The following is a 19,230-nucleotide window of genomic DNA, read 5'->3' as shown; positions in this document are numbered from 1 at the left end:
TGGTTACTGATCCACACATGTTCAAAACTGTTTTGAGATCTGTATCTTCATAGAGAATCCTTAAAAAAAATGAAAATGTTTACATGGGAACTTAAAAGAAAAATTAAGGATCAAAGAGGAAAGGAAAAATGTCTAGTTCTTCAAAATGTCTTTTAGTTATTTCCCATAAAAGTCCATCCAGAATTATTGGGTGTGGTTTGTTAAAAAACCAAGTGAACACGTGCTGAAAGAATCTGGTTGGTCAGCCAATGGCGAAGTGTGAACATGAATTAAACATTGGCAGTCATCAAATGACACCATTAGCTCCAGGAAGATAGATGTGGCATCAGCTGCCATGTGCTAAATCCTGGTCCTGTCCCGAGTTCACCATGTGATGCCCTAGTTCACATTGTTCACAGTTGGATTACTTCCCTGAGTATCAGTCTTCTTACCTAGAGTCATGGAGGTGACAATGCTCTCCTCCTGAGCTGTGACTGTGAGTAAGTAGAGGTATGTGGATCTATACCACTGAGTGTCTGGCACATGATCAGTACCAGTAACTTGATGCTGTCCCCATGACAGTGTGAACATTTAATTTAGGAAAGAAGTTGAGGATGAAATTATTTGATTAATATAGAGTCTTTGATGTGATGTCATAGGGAATTGATCGACAGGCCACTCATGCAGTTAGGGACCAAGCAAGGAAGCCAGGGTTTGGAAATCAGACAAGTTCAAATGCTGATCTGACCATTGTTCATGTGACCTTGAACAGGTCACTGGAACTCCTCAAGTTTAACTTCATCTGTAAAATGTGGCTAATGTAAATATAACTCCATCTTATTTTATGTGCCATTGCAGCTTTTAAAGTGATTTCATATAAATTATAATAATTAGTAACACTAATGATTATAAAATTGTGTATCATTGTAAATTAAACATCACACTAAGGATGAGAAATTAAAAGAACAAGTTTGGTAGTTTTATGATCAATATGCATTAAATAACAGATATATAAGGTATCAACACTTATTTATATGTTTATTACTGAACAGAACTGTATTTGGACAATTTTTGACACCTGGCCTTAAAAGCATAATGGCAGCATCTTCCCTAAACACTGCACACTGCCAGTCCTCACGGGCTCTTTCTTAGGCCTTGTGACACTGTTAACTTCCTACTCTGTCACACAAAGCTCCTTCCTTGATACTCTCAAACTGCTTTAAATGCATATTTGCTCCTCGCTTTATAGATTTCTTCATCACTGATTAAATGAACTAATTTCTGTAAATTGCTCCATTGGGATCTGACACAGAATAAAACTTCAGCAAATGATACCTCTTACTATTATCGTCGTTGCTACCAAGGAGACCCATTTGGCCTGCTCATTTAAGATTTTATAGATGTATTATCTACTTTTATTTGGACTATCCTATAGTTAGGGCTTTAGTTTTCGTGTCAGAGCCTCCTTGAATATTTTACTTGGTTTCCATTAAAGGAAGCCCAAAAAGAAAACATATTCAAGAACACAAACTTCCATTACTGTTTTAGGCATTCAGTCCTGCTGTTTGGAAATTATGGAAAATATTATGATGTGATCTAATTCCTGTATGAAACGTAAGTGCATTTATGTATATATACATTCATTTTATATTAGCAATACATAGAAAAAATTCTGGAAAAAGAATAGACATGGACTGTTCAAAATTATTATCTCTAGGGATGGGATCAGAGTAGACCTATCTTTTATTTTTTAATCAATATGGTTCTACAAAAATTTCAATGTTTCAGTGGTTTATACTTCTTATAATCATAAAATCAATGAAAAAATTCTAAAAGATACTTGATTGTCTCTGTTAATTATATTGGTCAATACAATCCAAATTCCCTTTAGACACCAATACTACTGTGTGTGTGTATACACACACATGTACAAATAATACAGAGACCAAATCTCATTAATAATGATGGATAGATTATTGGGAATAATTAAAAGTGCTGTCCATCTTGCCCAGAGCCTTTATACCATGCTCACCTTGTTGCCCACTAAAGCCTGCTCGCCATCTGCTTCCCTGAGACTCCCAGCTAGCCTGGCCTAGAATGCTTGGTCTCATCATTTTGACCCAGATCCTGCCTCTGTCCCAGTGGGCTTTGCATTTGGAAGAGGGCCATGGTGGTGGACCCTAGATGCTTCTCATGCACATGGCTCACTTCTTCAGCAATCAGACTTCAATAGGAACTTCCCCCCTAGCTCCAGCCTCATGATGGGAACCAAATTCCTAAACTAATCCATTCTCAGGGAACAACATTTCTCCAAGTGTGGTTAAATTCCCAGGGAATAGAGAAATCAAAACAGGGTAACTTGCAGCATTTGTCCTTTATGCCAATGCCTAAAGCCCAGAAAATGCTTGGAATGAACTGAAAACATTACCTACTGACTGGAGCACAGCCAAGCCATGCTCATATCATTGAAGTGATGGAAATTAAAGAATATAAGGATGGAAGAACAGGCAGCCATTGCTCCTGGACATCCAGACTGCCTACAGATACCACCAACAGAAATGACAGCTAAAGGAAAAGAGTAGAATAATAAACGTAATGTGCAGACTTCACTCTTTATCTTCCCCAAAAAGAGACAGGAGGAGTGGGACCCCCTCTGCAGAGTACACATAGTGATAAGGGATGGGCCAAGGAGAGGGTGCCCCAAAGTAGCAGGAAGGCCTCCCAAAATGGTCAAATATGCTTTTCTAGGGGAAATTCGCCCCTCAAGAGCCACCACCTGGACAGAAGGAAAGCTCATTGACACCCTGGACTTTTTCTTGAAAACTACCTCACTCTAGATACAGCATTGGTTGGCAAGGGGCAAACACAACAATCAAGACAAGTCCCATCACTCAGCACCCTGGGAAAATTCATAGGTAAGGCCCCAAATTATTGGCCAGTGTTTGCAGTGAGATCTTTTACACTCAACTTTTCCAAACCTTTTCTAGATACAAACCTAGAAGTCGATGCTACCTCTTGGCATTCTCCCCAGGGAAACGTGCATGTGGACACTCACACTTGCATTCAGTTTTGGAGACTTCAGAGCCCTCCTGCTCGATGGAGGCAAGGCCATTGGAATAGGAGCTACATCCCTCAGCAGAAATGTAAAGCCAGTGAGAAAACATCCTTTCACATTTACCATATAAAAACAAGGAACCATTAGTACAGAATTTAAAAATAATTAGGAGGGTACAGGGAAATGATGGCCTTTAGCTGCCTTATTAGACAGTAGGGTGAGGGTCTTTAGAAATAACTCACATTTCAGAGCTCTAGCTGGCACAGTTCTAGCCAATAGAAACAATATAATGATAGAGTAGAAATCATTGATTGTGACCCTCCCACATGCCAGGCCTCAGGCATAAACTGTCCATTTATTTAACATGTAATTACCTAGAATATTAGAGGTCATTTAAAATGAGTTAGTACATAGAAAGAGCTTAGAAGGCTCAACACATAGCAAGTACTCAAGATAAGTTAGTTATTATCATTACAGTCAGAAAGTATGGTGCTGGTGGATTTATATAACAAGGCCCACTGAGACGCCTGACACCTCTCCTGCCTGAAGGATCCACCAAAAGAATAAGAACTAATTATTGCCCTTAAAGCTTATCCTGTGTTTAGACTGCCAGGAAGCTACATTTAGTGTAAAAATGTAAACCACTGCTGAAACCCAGGACCTTTAGATTTTCAGTCTAACGCTCTCCCAACTGAACTATTTCAGCTTATTTGGGTAGCTTCTCCTGCATACCTATAATGGTATAATATTTGCTTTATAATAATTAAAAAAGGCAATGTTCAGGTTTAGCTGGAGGCAGGTAGTTTAATAAATGTTACAGAGGTGATGAGGTAAGGTCCCTATTTATAAGCTAGACATAATTAATAATTTCACTTTTCTCAGTTATATTTATAACTGCCCAGCAATCTGTCCTTCCCATTTAAAAATAGATCATGAACTTTTTTCATATTAAAAAAATGTCTTCAGTTAGCATTTCCATCAACATATGCTTAATGTTTGAAAAATGACAGCATGGTCCACTTAAATATTTAATTAAATATCAATTTTCCATAAAAGCAACGTTCCCATAGGCCCAAGAACAAGCCCGGATTAGAAACCAGCTGAAGACTGAAGCCCAAGGAGCTCCCTGCGGTGAAATGACGGACACAAAAGGTTTGAACAGGGAAGACGAGGAATATTGAAAAGCTCTGTGGTAGCAGAATAATGGGCCTCCAAAGATGCCCATGTCCTAATCCCCAGAAAACACAGAATGTCAGGTTACCTGGCAAAGGAGACTGAAGGTTGCCAATGGCATTAAGGCTGCTGATCAGTTTACTCTGAGATGAGAAGAGCAGCCTGTATCATCCAGGTGGGCCCGATGTAACCACAAGGATCTTTGTAGGGGGAGACAGAGCCAAGCAAGGGAGAACCAGAGAGACGGCAGCGAGGGAGGGACCCGGCCTGGCCTTGCTGGATTTGAAGATGCAAGACAGCCACTAGGGATGTGGGTGGCCTTTAGAAGCTGGAAAAGGCAAGAAAATTCTCTCCCAGAGCCTCCACAGAGGAACACCCGCCTGCCGACATCCTGATTTTAGCCCAGTGAGGCTCATTTCAGTCATCTCACCTCCACAACTGGAAGATAATATATTTGTGTTGCTTTAGGTCACAAAGTTTGTGGTGATTTGTTACAGCAGCAATAGGAAACTCATATAAGCTCATAAAAAATGTATGTATTAGTACACAAGGAAGGAATAAATTTAGAAGATGTCTCTCCTCCCCACTCCACTGAGGTTGGGAATTAAAACCGGTTGAAGAAGCTGTGTCTGTGCCCAGCTGATGGTAGAGAAGCTCACTGGGGTGTTGTGAGCCAGAGCTTGTCTGCAGCCAACTGCCTACTGGGGTGCCAACAAAATACTATGGAGAGTAAGCACTGGTGGGTCTTCTACCAGCCATCCTCTATTAACAAGGGCTTCCCTCCAGCCACCCTCTATTAACAAAGCGTAAAACTGGGCCAGTTGGCAAAGGAGATGTTTTTATAGAGGCTTAGCTATAGTAGCACCAAGCAGGACAAAGAAAAGTGGGTTTGGAGCTAAGAGGCAATACATTGACTGATACCAGCATAGTATACTGATCCCGCTTTAGCAAGTAAAATGGTATATGTGATGTATGTGAATGGTTATTACAGAACATGTGTTCACACTTGCTATGTATTTACTCTGCATGCCAGGAGCTATTCTAAGCACTTTGCATTTGATTTTCATAACCTTCAAATACAGAAATTATTAATATCTCTATGGATGAAGCACTCAGCTGTTAAATAACTTCCCCAAGGGCACACAGCTAGTAAGTGGCAGTATCATTATGACCTTGTAAACACAGAAAAAAGAAAAATTATATATATATATATATACACACACACAATGACCATATATATATATGTGGTCAAAAACACCAGGTAAGTATCCAGGGGTAAAGGTATTGGCAGTAATACAGAGGTGCTGAACCAGCCACCACCCTCTATTAACAAGGGATCTATAAACAAGACAAAATTCTAATTTTTTTCAGATTTTTAAATAATCTCAAGGATTTACTCTTTGTTAATCCCTTTGTTTTGTCCAGTAAAATTTTTTAGAAGAAAAGACACTTCTGCCCCATAGGTACACCTCCTGATTAATATTTGCAAGTACTTTGGGGATCTACACTATTTTCTATAGGACTGGTCATTTATCTGAAATCAGAAATTGGGGGTCTGGTAATTGGATAATCAATACAGTTATAATTCCCTTCTAAAGCAGTTTGGTAGAAAAACATTTTTTTTTTTAATAAAACATTGTTTCAGCTGCTGATTAGGTTCAGGATCATTTCTCAGTGTTGGACCATAACACCAAAGCTTTCCAAGTCAGGATACCTTTAAGCTGTGGATACCAGACTTTAAATTTGAGAGGCCTAACCCTCTGAATGATAAATGAAATGACAAATATTTTTAGCAAACCTCTGAATATGGAGGAAAACTAGCTTCTACCAAAAGAAAAAAAACCCTTAGAATTAAAGGCCAAGGGTCTTTACAACAAATCTTATCCTTAAGTCTGCGACGTTTTCTTCAACAGCTTTGTTCATATAGGCCTGTTTCCTGGAAGTGATTTTCCTCAGGATAAGATGTGTGGTGTTACCCTCTCTTCAAGATGAGCCACGGAGAGGTCGACCTCTCCTCAGGGCGAGCCACGGAGGGGTTGGCTTCTCCTCAGGATGAGCCATGGTGGTATCGCATTTAAAATAACCATTGTGTCTTAGATTTCTTTTCAAATTAGCTTTCTTTTCAAATGTATCCAGAGAGACTCCCTCCTCCTCTGTGGGTTTCCATTCCATTTGTCCCAAAGTCAAGTGAAACTTTGTCTCTGGGATGAAAAGAATCTGGGACTAACGTCAATTCTGACATACAGTCTATAGAATTAACTCACAGCACATCAAGTATTAGAGATTCTGATGTTCACTTACTATTAAATGCTCTTCACAAAGCTTGCTTCTATCTACTTCATATTTCTGGTTGTAGTCTTGTAGGCATCTGTCCACCGTGGGCATCTCCTGGGAGACTCAGCCAGTTTGCTCCAGGCTAGTCCAGGCTGGTCCCTTGTGAGCTGAGACAGGGATGGCACAGCCTGCGGCAGCCTTGAGCCTTACTCAGTGTCACCGCTCACACTGGGACCCAGCCACCACGGCCCTACTGGCTTCCCTGCCCAGACTTTGGGACTCATGACCCTGCTGGCTCCCAGATCCTCCTGACCCAGGGGGTTGGGCTGTGACCTCGGCTCCAGGTGCAGAACAACAGGATGGATCGGAACTGTCTGGGCTTCCAGGGCCTGAGCTTCAAGTTGGAGCCATGCGACCATTCCCCTACCTGAGCTGGAATCTGATTCAGAGTTCAGGTATCTTTTGCAAAGATATCCCCGGAATATAACGTATTCCTAGAAAGCAAAAGAAGTCCTTTTGAGAAGCCGCATCTAGTATTACCAGTTTCTGAGCTCACGGTGGATCTGTCATACTGAATGTTGGCTCTGTCATGGTGAGCGTGACATAGTCACGGCTTTGAGATCGTGTCCTTTGCAGAGAATACATTGCCCCTTGACCTTGTCTTACTTTCTGATTCGCAATTATCCATATTTAAACCCTACAGTCAAACACCCTGGGCTTCAGTTTCCTTAGCTCCACATCAGACAAAATGTTCTTGAAGATCCCTGCCAGGTCTGACCTCTAGCCCTCCATGGGCATTAGCCATGCGGTAGGCCAGAGAGACAAGGGGGCGTCAGCATTATGATAAGACCTTCAAGACCCAAGACAGGGCCTCCATGCCTGAAGGATTTGGTGCAGCTTCTACAAAACACCTGCATCCTCAGCAGCGCTTACTCTTGGTATGGAGCTCGGCTGCTGCTGACTCAGCATTTGGGCAGGCTACGTGTTTTAAACTAATTTCTCATTAGAGGTGCTTGATTTACATCACTGCATTCATAGTTGACGGGGCTAGAAGTTCTTCCATGGCACAAAACAGAGCATCTCTCATGTTCTGAAGCTCGTTAGAATGAGCCTCTAAGAGGCTACATCATCTGATACATCAGGTCAAGTGCTAAGGAATTCCAAGAAAAAGTAACTAGATACTATGGTTTAAATACCAACATATGTTAAACATTGCTTCCACCTAGAGAGTTTTTATTGGTCGTGACACTGTTTTTAAAAGACCACAAAACTTTAAAAGCAAACTGAGAGGCAACTTCATGTGATTAAAAGAAGAGGCTGCCCATCATGGGTCCACCGTGTTAGGTGCCAGAGCAATTGGCTAGACAACTGTGAAGTGTCTTGAGAATGATCTTCTAATGCACTTTTTTTTTCTTTCTGTTGTAGACTTTCTTTGCCTAAATTTCATGAGTTTTGAAGTTACTTCTAACTTGTACAATCCAGCTGATCACAGCAGCCAGGTTATTTCATGAACCTCCCCAAAAAAGATAGTAACCCCCTTTTCTGCCAAGATATAGAACCTTGGATTTGACCCTTGGTAACTGTCAAGTGCCCTTGCCATTTAGAGAGCAGTATTGAAGGAAATGACCTCTCCTGACCCCCTCTTCCCCTTATCAAAAATACGAGCTTTTCTTCTATTTCTTTGGAAAATCTAGATTGTGATTTATTTCACTGTTCAAGTCACAATTGAGAGAACCCATTTTAAAGCCAAACCAGTCAATTGCCTTTAGAGATGGATAACTATCAACTGTGCATAGCCTGGATATCTCTCAGGGAGTTGTATCACATGATGGGCTTCGGTGTAGACAGATGGGCTTCAGTGTAGACAGCTCAAGTTGGATGACCCTGTGGGTGACTTATCAAGAATGCTAACAGGAATATTTTTCTGTATTAAATATGTACTCACCATTAAAATCAACTTTGGCTTGGACTGGTGTCCTGCTGCATGGCTGCAGCAAACGGGTCAAAGAGCTTTGTTCTCAACCACACTACAAGGGATCCTGCTTAAGAGCCAGAAAACATGACCACATATAGTTGCTGAGCCCCATTTTCTCTGAAAGAGGGTTCAGAAGTTGGCCAGATCAGCCCAAGACTGACTACTCCTGAAGCAGTGGAGGCTGCAGGTACTCAGGTCTCTAATTAAAGCATAGAGATACTTCGCTCAACTAACAACTGTTAGAGCAGAATGACATGCCTCTTAATACATGCTGGATAATGAGACCACAATGCAAATGTCAAAACATATTGCGATTTTTACCCCACTTCCACTTTGAACATTTTAATAAAGATGGGCAGAGGACATTCTGGTTAATCGTGACACATAAATGCAGGCAGCAGAAAGCATCAGGAGCTACCATTTCTCATATATCCTTTTTGGTGTGTCCTTCCCATCCTGGGCTCTCGCTAGCTTAGTTCTCTCCCATCGAAATGTGGTCTTTCCTCACACACCATGCCAACTGTACCAGTCAGCTAATCAATTGTCACTGGACTCTGACAGTAGCCTTTATTTGCAGGAGATCAGGCAGCATGGCTTCACTCTTTTCCGAGAATTTAGAGACTCCAGAATGAGCAGGTGGAGGGTCTTTTCTGGTCTTTCTGGTTTACCAGCTGCATCCAGACAAAGTCAATATGAACTTGAGTTCCCTAGGTTATAAGGGAACCAAGAAATAGTTTACCACGGAGCTGAGAGTTCTCTATAGCCTAAGGAAGTCTGTTGTGCTAAGATTGTTTTCAATCTTTGACACACACACACAAAAATAAAACAGAAAAACCCAATCAATCTCCTCCTTTCTGGACATACTAATTTCAGTCAGCACAATGCCTCAAGGGGTTGAATGCAGAGATCAGAAAATGGGCACAAGACATAAAAAGACAATTTGCAAAGAAGAAATGCAGACAGACAATGAACATATGAAAAAAATTTAGTCCTACTAATAAAAATGCAAATATAGTGATGATTTTTTTTTCTCCTGTCAACCTATCAAATAGTTCTTGTCAATGATAATACGAAATGCTAGCAAGACCTAGTTGAGTTCGGTGCTTTTGTGTACTCCTGGAGAGAATGAAGTAGGAAAACATTTCTAGGGAGCATACTGGTCATCTATATCAAGGACCTTCTAGGAGGTAAAGGGGCTTTAACCCAGTCAAAGCTCATTAGAGCGGATAAAAGTAAAGCCCACCTCCTTTCTTCTGCTTCCTAAGGTTCAGGGAACCCTCACAAGCCCAACCCTCATACTCCCTCCTTAGCTCCAACTCAAGCACCTTATTTTCCTTCTCTCCCCAGAATTTTTCTTAATGTGGCTTAATCTGATCTCTTTTGCAGCTAGCATGGTGTTCTTCTCCTCTTTGTTGATTAGCGGGTACAGTGGGCGGGTAGGAGGAAGGGACCTGGCGAATAAAGGACTTTCTGCAGCAAACGGGGAAGGAAGAAAAGTCCCTTAGGACTTTTAAGGGTTGACTTAGGACTAGTAAGTGTTGTTCCAGCAAGTAAGGAGCAACTCCACCCCAAAACATTTGGGTCCCTTTGATGTGTTACAGATTAAGAGTTTTAGTCAATCACTGTGTCTGACTGCTTCAATACAAGTGGTGAATTCAGTCAATACAAATACTTCCATTTTTGAAAAGTGTTTCAGGGCAATACAGAAAACCTTGCCTTGAAACTTTTTGTGCAATATCAAAATTCTAACAACACCTACCCACACATCACAGTTTCTAATGAAGAAAGGTAAAGCTCCGTAAATTACTAGACTGTCATCATAAGTCAGTGACTTAAATTCCAAAATCACCTTTTTTTGAAGCTATAAAGAGACCTATGCTATTAACCTAAAGTTATTAATAGTGTTTCACTGTTAAACAGTACCAAGAATTATGATTCACATAATAAAGATATCATTTCTCTGACACTAATAGCATTCTCAGGGTTGTACAAAGAAATGCATGGTCCTTTTGAAATGAGAGTAGACTTTGCACCAAATTTTTGATATTTTTGAAACTTTCAGAAGCACTTCATAATTCATTTTGTTTGTCTGATTTGATATGATATTAATTATAAATAATTTTTTAAAAAACCACACTTTCCCCTACACAATAGATAATTATACGAATTGGGAAGAATAAAATACTGAAAAACAGCTAGGTGGTCCTTCTTCAGCCCCTACAGTGCCACCCCAAGCCCAAACTTGACATTATACTTAACAATGACTGTTTTTAATAAAATGGTCGCTACTGCCTCCTAGTGGTGGATCATTTTCAGAGTTTAATATTCTTTAATTTCAAGGCCTTTTAGCCTAACAGAGAATTTTGAGATTGACAGGGTAGCTATCATCTCAAGTTTAAATTTTGAACATGAGATTAGTTTAAGAGCTAAACAGCACATTTTATTTAGACAAATGGAATACAAAAACTCATAAATGTGTGGTTGGACAATTTTGTCCTTAGCCTCCGTGCTCCACAAGGAAGCAGAGGGCTGCCATTAATCAGCCTTTGTCATTCAAGGGACACTCCTTGACACCCACTATATTTACAGAGCTCATCATTCATGAAATGCCTCCGTGGAAAGAAAAGTGTTAATTTGTCATCAATGCATCAGAGTTGGGACTTGTCTGCTTGTAGTCTCTAATAATAGAGGGATATCCTGATTTCATTTGTCAAAAACAAAGCTCTGGATGTTGGTTCTGGGGGCTGATTAAGCAAGTGACATGCAGAGTCAATGGTTCTACGAACTGTACATACTCGTTGAAAATTACCAGCCAACAATACAGTTTGCCCAAGTCAGACCCTAAGTAATTACTAGTTTGGACTTTAGACTATATGATGGATTAAAGGAGCCTCTACCCTCTTTTACAGTCTGAAATGAACAGAGGGCACCGAGGAAAATGCATAGAAATGGCAATCTTTGAGGAAAATAGAAAATAGTAAAAACTCAAATCACAAAGAGAGCTGGGAACTTTGGGAAGAGCTGGCAGAGCACGGATTTCTCCAAAGTGATGAAATTTCTATAGGCTAAGCCAATGGCCTCCAGTGTGATACAGGAAGATCTGTGCCTGGTGGTGCATCCCCCTTGCATCCCACTTGACCCCACAGAGTGGTGGGCGCAGAAAGAACAGTTTTAATAAATAAGTGAGGCATCCAACCCAGGTATTTAGACAAACACAAACAAACACAAACAAAATGCATCCAGAGAAAGCCCAAAAGAAATCATAAATATAAAAGCAGAAATCCATAAATCCAGAGGGTTGAAAATGATAGAACTTAAAGAATAAATCCAACAGCTGGTTCTTTAAACACAAAGTGAAATTTTGAAAATTCAGAAAGCTGTTACCTAATCTAGTAGTTCTTAATACAGGAGGTTTTGCCCAAGCCCACCCAGAGGGGACATTTGACAATGTCTGGAGACATATTTTGTTGTCACAGCTGGGGTGATAACAGGTGCTGCTGGTGGGCAGAGGTCAGGGATGCTGCTAAACATGCCACAAAACCACCACAGCCCCCACAAGGAAGAACTGTGTGGCCCAAAACATCAGTAACGCCAAAGATGATAAAACCCTGATGTAATCTAATCAAGAATAAAGGGTAGAAAGTACCTGTAAACAAAATAAGAATGAGGATGAAGAAGTCACCTGATTCAAGGGTGTTTGAAAAATTATGGAGCTCTTAAATTTAAGCAAGTAACTTTGAGAATCTATATATAATTAATCTTTTTTATTTTTAGAAAATGTGAATTTCCAAGAGACTATGGAAAAGATTAGACTTCTAAACAAATTATCATAGAAGTGAAGGGGTTCAGAACAGTCCCCCCCCCAAGATGTTCCTCTTTGGCATATGGACTATTTTAAGTGTACATCAACTGAGACCCTGTGGGCTTGAGAGATGCTTTTGTCTCTCCCCTAACTGGCTAGATCTAAACTGGGATCCTTCCTAGAATAAAGATTATTACCAGAGATAGATTTTATTTGTGGTACCCATCTGTATAGCAGGGCAAACATCTGATTACCAAACATCTCTTCTTGCCCTGTGAATTACCCTCCTCTCCTTGAAGCCACATTTCTTACACCCCTATCCCATTCCTTAGCTCAGGATGGCATATAGACCTCATTTTACCTTTCTGTCTTTGAACCTTTCATGTATGTGAGGTTCCATGCATGTAAAAGTAAGTCTGTTTTTCTCCTGTTAATCTGTCTGTAGGAAAATGGAAGTTCTATGTCCAGGATCCTTACCTGATATCTTAAAGACATGTGATGAGGTAATTCTTGGCCTACTGCACAGGTACATGCTTGCATACTTGTTGGCAATAAGCCATTATTGCCAATACTGCTATATAAGAGTTTCCCCGGTGCTAAGAGAAGAGAACAAGAGAGAGGAGACCGGGAGGGCAGAAGCCAGGAGCAGAGACAGATCCTGGAGTGGAGGCAGCACCTGAGGCCAAGGCTAAGCCAGGGGAGCAGAGACTGAGATGGGATTGCTACTTTAGACTGCTGGGTGCAGACGTGATTCTAACACTTGACCTACTATCGTGAGAATAAAGCTTGGTAGGAACCCGTTTACTCCCAACATTCTGTTGTCATTTTTCGGTCTCATAGAACCCAAAGTGAACTTGCCCAGGGCTGAAGCCCTCAAGCAAGTCACCGTCTCACCCCAGTTTAATTCTTAGACCAACGAGAAGAACCTTGAAGAGAAGACAAAAATTTTTCCTCCCCAAAAGAAGAAATAGAGAAAGTGAATGAAACAACAACAAAAAAAGATAAAGTATGAGAAATAATTCTAAACATTTTAAAGAACAGATTGTTCCAATGGTTAACAAAAAATCAACTGAGTAAATTTAAAGACCTAATTGACTTTATTCAATGATTCATGAATCAGGAAGCTCCTGTTTTACAAATAGTAGGGAGCTCTAAGGAGTTGTTCAAAATGGAAGGTGTTTGTAGGCAGGAAGCAGCTGGTCAAGGAAGTTCATTAGCAAAAGAAAAGAAAGGATTGTTTCAGGCAAGGTCACCTTCTCTTAGGGGACAGGCAGGGGGTCTTATCAGACAGATTACCTCATTAGTGATGATCAGGAAATTGATTGGTTTAAAATTCCACTCCTGGGAGATGCTGACATTTCATTTAGATTGGGTATTAAATCTTGGTGGGGCTTAACATAAGTGACTCCATTTGGGGTCTCTTGTTTCTTTTAAACATAACATTATTTAAATTGCTTCAGAGCACATAGTGAGGCAAGAGTTAGTGGGACGCAGTTAGATAGAACTTGTGGCTCCAGTAAGACATAGCCAGAGGGAACTAAGATCAGGGCTTCTCTGTAAACAACAAAAACCACTTCCTGGTAAATTCGGCCTAGAAGATGGGAAAGTCTTCCAATCCCCATCTCGGCCAGTCATGGGGGCTTCTTTCAAAAAGCTCCAATCCAACCCAGCCATTCAAAGGTACACTTAGGTAGCTAGACCTCAGCCCTGATTAGTTATACCCTATGCAAATGAAGCATTGTACTTTCAGCCAATCAGGAATGAGTTGTGATGTCATTAGTTCCATTGTCTATTAGGTCCACAGGATGTGGAATTCCTCCTTCCTATAAGCGTATAAACCTCTAGACCCAGCTAACTCAATGGTATCCTCTCTTGGAGCCCTTCCTGGCTAGCAGGATTTATTTCCTTCTGATTCCTCATTAAAAGCTTAACTGGTTGCTCTGTACTCTTGTCAGCTGGCTTCATTCTTCATCGCCTCCTAGACACAATCCTGGGAAGTGCAGCATCTCAGCTACTAACAATAGCAAGGAGGAAATCTTCCTTTTTTTAAAATTAGAATTACATATAATCCCAAAACCTGACCAAAAAAACCCATAGAAAAGAAAATTCCTGGGGAATTTCAATTTTAACTATTAATGTAATAAAACAAAATATTGGCAAGAGATTCTATCAATACTTTATAGCAATAAAATCCAGTGCCAGGTGGGATTCATATTAGTGATAGAAGTTTTAATATTAGGAAATCTAATATAATTTACCATTTTATAATATAATTTACCATTTTATAATATAATTTGACACTTTTATAAATCAGAAAAATATGATCTTTATTTTCAAAATGCAATTGTTAAAATTCAACATCTACCCTTTAAAAATAGAGTGTATATTTTCATATCAGTTTTATGTACCATATAACTATTAACAGAATGCTCATACATATGTTTATATATAGTTATGTTTACTTAATTACACATATATGTATTAAGTGTATGTTTTTTCCTACTGTCAAGTTAATGAAAAGAAAGTCTCTGTCCAAAAATAGGCCATTCCAAATATTTCATTGCCCAGGTAAGAGATGACTCCAGAAATGGGTACATGGCATAAACAGAATCGAGTGAGTTATCTCACCTAGCGTTGTATGTCCTACTTGGCTTTTTTCTGCTGCAGAGTGCCATTAGTATAACTTTGGATTTGTGACTGCAGAGCCTGATCAAACGTTTAGAGGCAGGCAGGATCCAACGGAATGTTTTTATAAAATTATAATGAGCATTTTGGTCCTGCTGAGGAGGATATGAGAAGACTTCGGAATGGTACCGAAGAGTTAATAATCTGTTGAGTCCAATCAATGTTGTAAGCTTCTGGGCAGAGGTTATATTCTCCAATTTGATGTCAGAATTAAATAATGTGTAATTTGAAGAGGGCTGTAAGGCCACCCCATTTGACAGGCATGGACTTGAAGTCCCTCTTGGCAAATGCCCATTAAACAGCGCTCTGTTTGTCTCTCTGGATGGTGAAAAAAATACCCTCCCAGCATGTGACTCCAGTCCTTATAGCCTGACCTATACTTCAGGTTGTAGGCAATCTCATTAAATAGGGAAATAAAAGCAATCAGTGCACATTAGATACTTTAAATGCTGGTAATGCTCAAGAGAATTTGAGTTACTAACAGATTAATCTAGTCATTCCAAATGTAAAAAGGCATTTGAACATGTGGTTTAGACTGAATCTTTAAGATGAAAGGAATAAGAGAAGTTGACTAAGGTTTAAACAGTATGAGAACATTGAAGAGAATTTATGACTCCCCATCTGTATAGCTTTAATGTATTTATCAAAATATCTAAGATCTTGGGAAGATTTATTTCTAATCAGACATGTGAAGGACTTAAAAGAAAATTGAATATATTAAATTTATAAATGCAATGTAAAAGTTTAAGGGAATTTTATTAGATTATGAAAGCACCTTTAAAAGTGACTGTTGAAATTTGCTAGGTTGATAAATAGGTCAGATTTGTAATTTACTTTTTAAAGCACAAGGAAGAATTAGCTTCCTAAAATTGTAACTTATTAAAGTTGCACATTTTAGTAAAGCCAAATTTTAATTTGTATAAGCTGATTCGATTCTGAGTAATCATATTTGAAGACAAACTCTTCCCTTAATGATACCAACACTCACACAATGTACACAATGGAAAGTTTCTGTGAGAAGGAAAGGAGGGCAATAAGTTATTAGCAAACGAAAGAAAAGAGTTTTTCAGTACATCTTCTTTGGGGGGAAGAGAATGGCAGGGTTTTTAACATGCAGACACCTCTTAGTGCTGATAGGAAATTTCAGATTAACTGTGAGAAGGTCACATTCCTGGAATTGGCTGAAACTGTAATTAATTCTTAGTTTGCTGTCATGGGGAGCAGGAGTGAGGGATAAATATCTACATTTGGGGCTTGATTTTTAACCAAAAAGATGAGGATCTGGAAAACAAGAACCATTATACACACCTAGTGGGTCCATAGCTTGTGTGCTCAATTAGAGAGCAATTTGGCAGGATTTTGTGAAATTAAACACATCTATGCTCTTAGACATGGTCTTTCTACTCCTGCATCTCTATCACAGAGACCCTCTCACAGATGCCCAAGCGACTACATCCTAGTGGGTCGAGTAGAGCACATGGGGTTTCTGAGAGTTAGAGACCATGACCACGCCCATCAAAATGGGCACGGATAAGTAAAATGTGCCCCACACAGACAGCAGATTGCTGTACAGAAGGAAGGAGATGGGAGGTGAGGACCAAGCTGTGAATATCGCAACATGGACAGATCTAAAAATCATGTTCATTGTAAAAAGAAAGCAAGAAACAGAATTGATTTAGGACACAATACCATTTAAGTACATTTCTGTAATAGAAAGCAATACTGTGTGTCTCTCATGGATGCACATATAAAGAGACCCACCATAAGTCATTTGGAAAGGCATACACACCAGACACAGGAGGGGAATGAAACCGGGGCCCAGGAGTGAAAAGGGAGGAAAAAATAAAATAAAATAATATAATAATAACAGGGCTGCAACATAGAATGATGGTGATTATATGCCATGAAATTAGAAGCATGATCAGTTCAATTCTATTCATCTAAAATATCTTCATGATCCTAATATATAGAATTAAAAGAGGAACAAACCAAAGCCAATCAAAATAACTTAATATTTTCCACCCAAGGAAATGTGGGCCTATAAGCTCAACAGAGTGGGCAGCAAGTACTACAATTTACCATGAATGCCAGCCATGGAATGAAATGAAAGTTTATGAAATAATATTTTGTGGCTGTGACAGGGGAAATAGGACTCGGAATTACATAGTAGCTATGATTGCAACTACATAAAAAAGGCGAAAAATGCATGAGCGCACAGAGAAATAGCAGCAGTTGTGTAAGGAAGGAGAATTATGAATAAAATTTCCTGTAATAAAAAAATCACTAAAATATTTTTGAAAATAAGAGCATTAATAGAATATCCCTATAAATATTTAAAATCAGTACCACCTCACAGCTGGCCTTTTTGGAAGTCAAATTTCGTCTTGACTTGCTTATTTGTTTCTAAACCTGTAGTTGCTGTTTTCCCAACAGGCCCGCAGGGACCCCTTCAAGGTTTAAGGACCAGACACAAAGACCTCAGAAGGGATAAGCTTCACAAAACGTTGACAGCAGGTGCACTTACACGAGTATCCACAATGTAATTTTCTCTACTCCTTTGCATATTTTAAATATTTCATAATTAAAAGTAAAAATAAATCAGCGTGTAAGATGCAACATGCCTGGCTCAGAACCTGGCCCAGAGGAGCCACGCACAGACTTTGGCCGCCGCCCCCTCCCCTCCTCTAGGCCTCCCAGGCCTCGGGCGCACCCTCCCGGAGGCCTCAGGCTGACACCATCCCGCACCTGTCCCCACCTGTCCCCATGCGCCCTGCTCAATCTCTTTCTCCCTGTTGCCAGACTCACCCGCTACCATTGCTACAGTGGCCAAGCTTTTGCTGGAAGCTTCGGTCCTCAGTGGGTCGCCGAGCAGATCTATCCGTCTAGGGATGAAACTGGGCAGAGGAACAGAAGAGAACGGGCAGTAAGGGCTCGTCCCTCTTGTCCCCCTTGAAATATCTGTGGCCCGGCTGCTGCTGTTTCTATGGCAACCACCACCGAGTGCCCTGACGCAGGTCCTGATATCAGCAGTTTAAGGTGCCTCTGACCACCACCCTGTGACCTTGGGGACATTCTACTAAAAAGGGTCTACATGAGGTGGGTGGAATTGGGAATTTTCCCACCAGCAAGAGCTAAGTGTGCTTGATCATGGCCTCGGCTCTGGTTCTGGTGGGAGGCGTCCCAGGCTGGGTTGGGAGCAACCTTGGGGTTGGGAGCCAGGGGGGAGGGCCGGATGGAGAGAAGCTACCCTCCCCCCCAACGGTTTACTTGACGTTTCCCTAGGGTATGGACAACCCTGCTTCTCTTTTTGTTCTCCTGGTAGATACCCCAGACTCCAAACATAAAACAAGATGCAGTGGAAGGCACGCTGGCCCAGGATCGCAACAGGCGTGATCTTGCTGCCAGAACCCAGGGCTTTTGAGCCTTGGGTCTTCCCGCTGCCCTGCGGATTCACTTGGAACTGCTCATCTATCTTTCCCTTGCTAACTTCTCATTCTTTATTATATACCTGCTTATCATCCACAAACACGTACTGAGTTCCTCCAAATTTCCAGGGCTTCCCTGAGTGCAAAAAACAGCTGATAGGTTCCCAGCCTCTGAAAGAGCTTCCAAAGTACTTGGGAAAGTAAGAACCACATGAAAAGGTGCAAAGCAATAAATGGCTGTGGGCTGAGCATCCAGGGGAGCTGCGTGCTAACCTGAGTGGTGCCTAAGCCTCAGCGCATGGGAAGTCTCTGAGGATGGCCCCGGAGAGATCTGCTTGCTAACTGGGCCTCCTAAACAGGGCGGAACTCCGCCCAGGGCTTTGGGAGAGCTGAATGACAGTCAGAAGGGTCGAAAGTCAAGATGGTAATGGAGGCTTTTAATGAGCAAGGATTCTGCCCCCTTGAGCACTCGGTTGCTAGCTTTTTTTCAGAGCTGGGAACTAAAAGGAATGCTGTAATTCGAAGAAATAAGAGAGTATGGTTTTAGGGAGGGCCTCAGACATGCCGTCTGGGCACCGACCCAGCCATCAATAATTATACCCAAGAAATCAACCTGGCGCTGAGGAAGGGGACATGCAGAACATGGATGCCACGGCCTCAGGAAACCCTGACGAATCTGTCATTCAAATATTATTCCGGAGCAGCTAAAGGATTTCCATCTTCCCGGTCCTATTGCTATACACATTCTGATGAACCATATGAAAACAGGAAGCAGTAGTTTTAACACTAGTCTCAGGATGTAATATTTTGGCTGAGTTCCCTAACATTATTTTCCTAGAAGATTAGGACCATGTAGCTGTTT

General features: G+C 40.7%; 1 long non-coding RNA gene across 1 annotated transcript in view; it reads right to left on the bottom strand.

Annotated features, from left to right (window-relative positions):
• The window catches only part of LOC140844734 (uncharacterized), a 115,317-nt gene extending 97,397 nt beyond the window's left edge, over positions 1-17,920 (bottom strand). The window contains exon 1 of the long non-coding RNA XR_012123216.1: positions 17,749-17,920. This is a non-coding gene — a long non-coding RNA (uncharacterized lncRNA). The remainder of the gene's footprint in view (positions 1-17,748) is intronic.
• Between the last annotated feature and the right edge of the window lie 1,310 nt (positions 17,921-19,230).

Source organism: Manis javanica, chromosome 12 (assembly GCF_040802235.1).
Source record: "Manis javanica isolate MJ-LG chromosome 12, MJ_LKY, whole genome shotgun sequence".
In the NCBI taxonomy this organism is placed as follows: Eukaryota; Metazoa; Chordata; class Mammalia; order Pholidota; family Manidae; genus Manis; species Manis javanica.
This window is presented reverse-complemented; position numbering and strand designations above follow the sequence as displayed.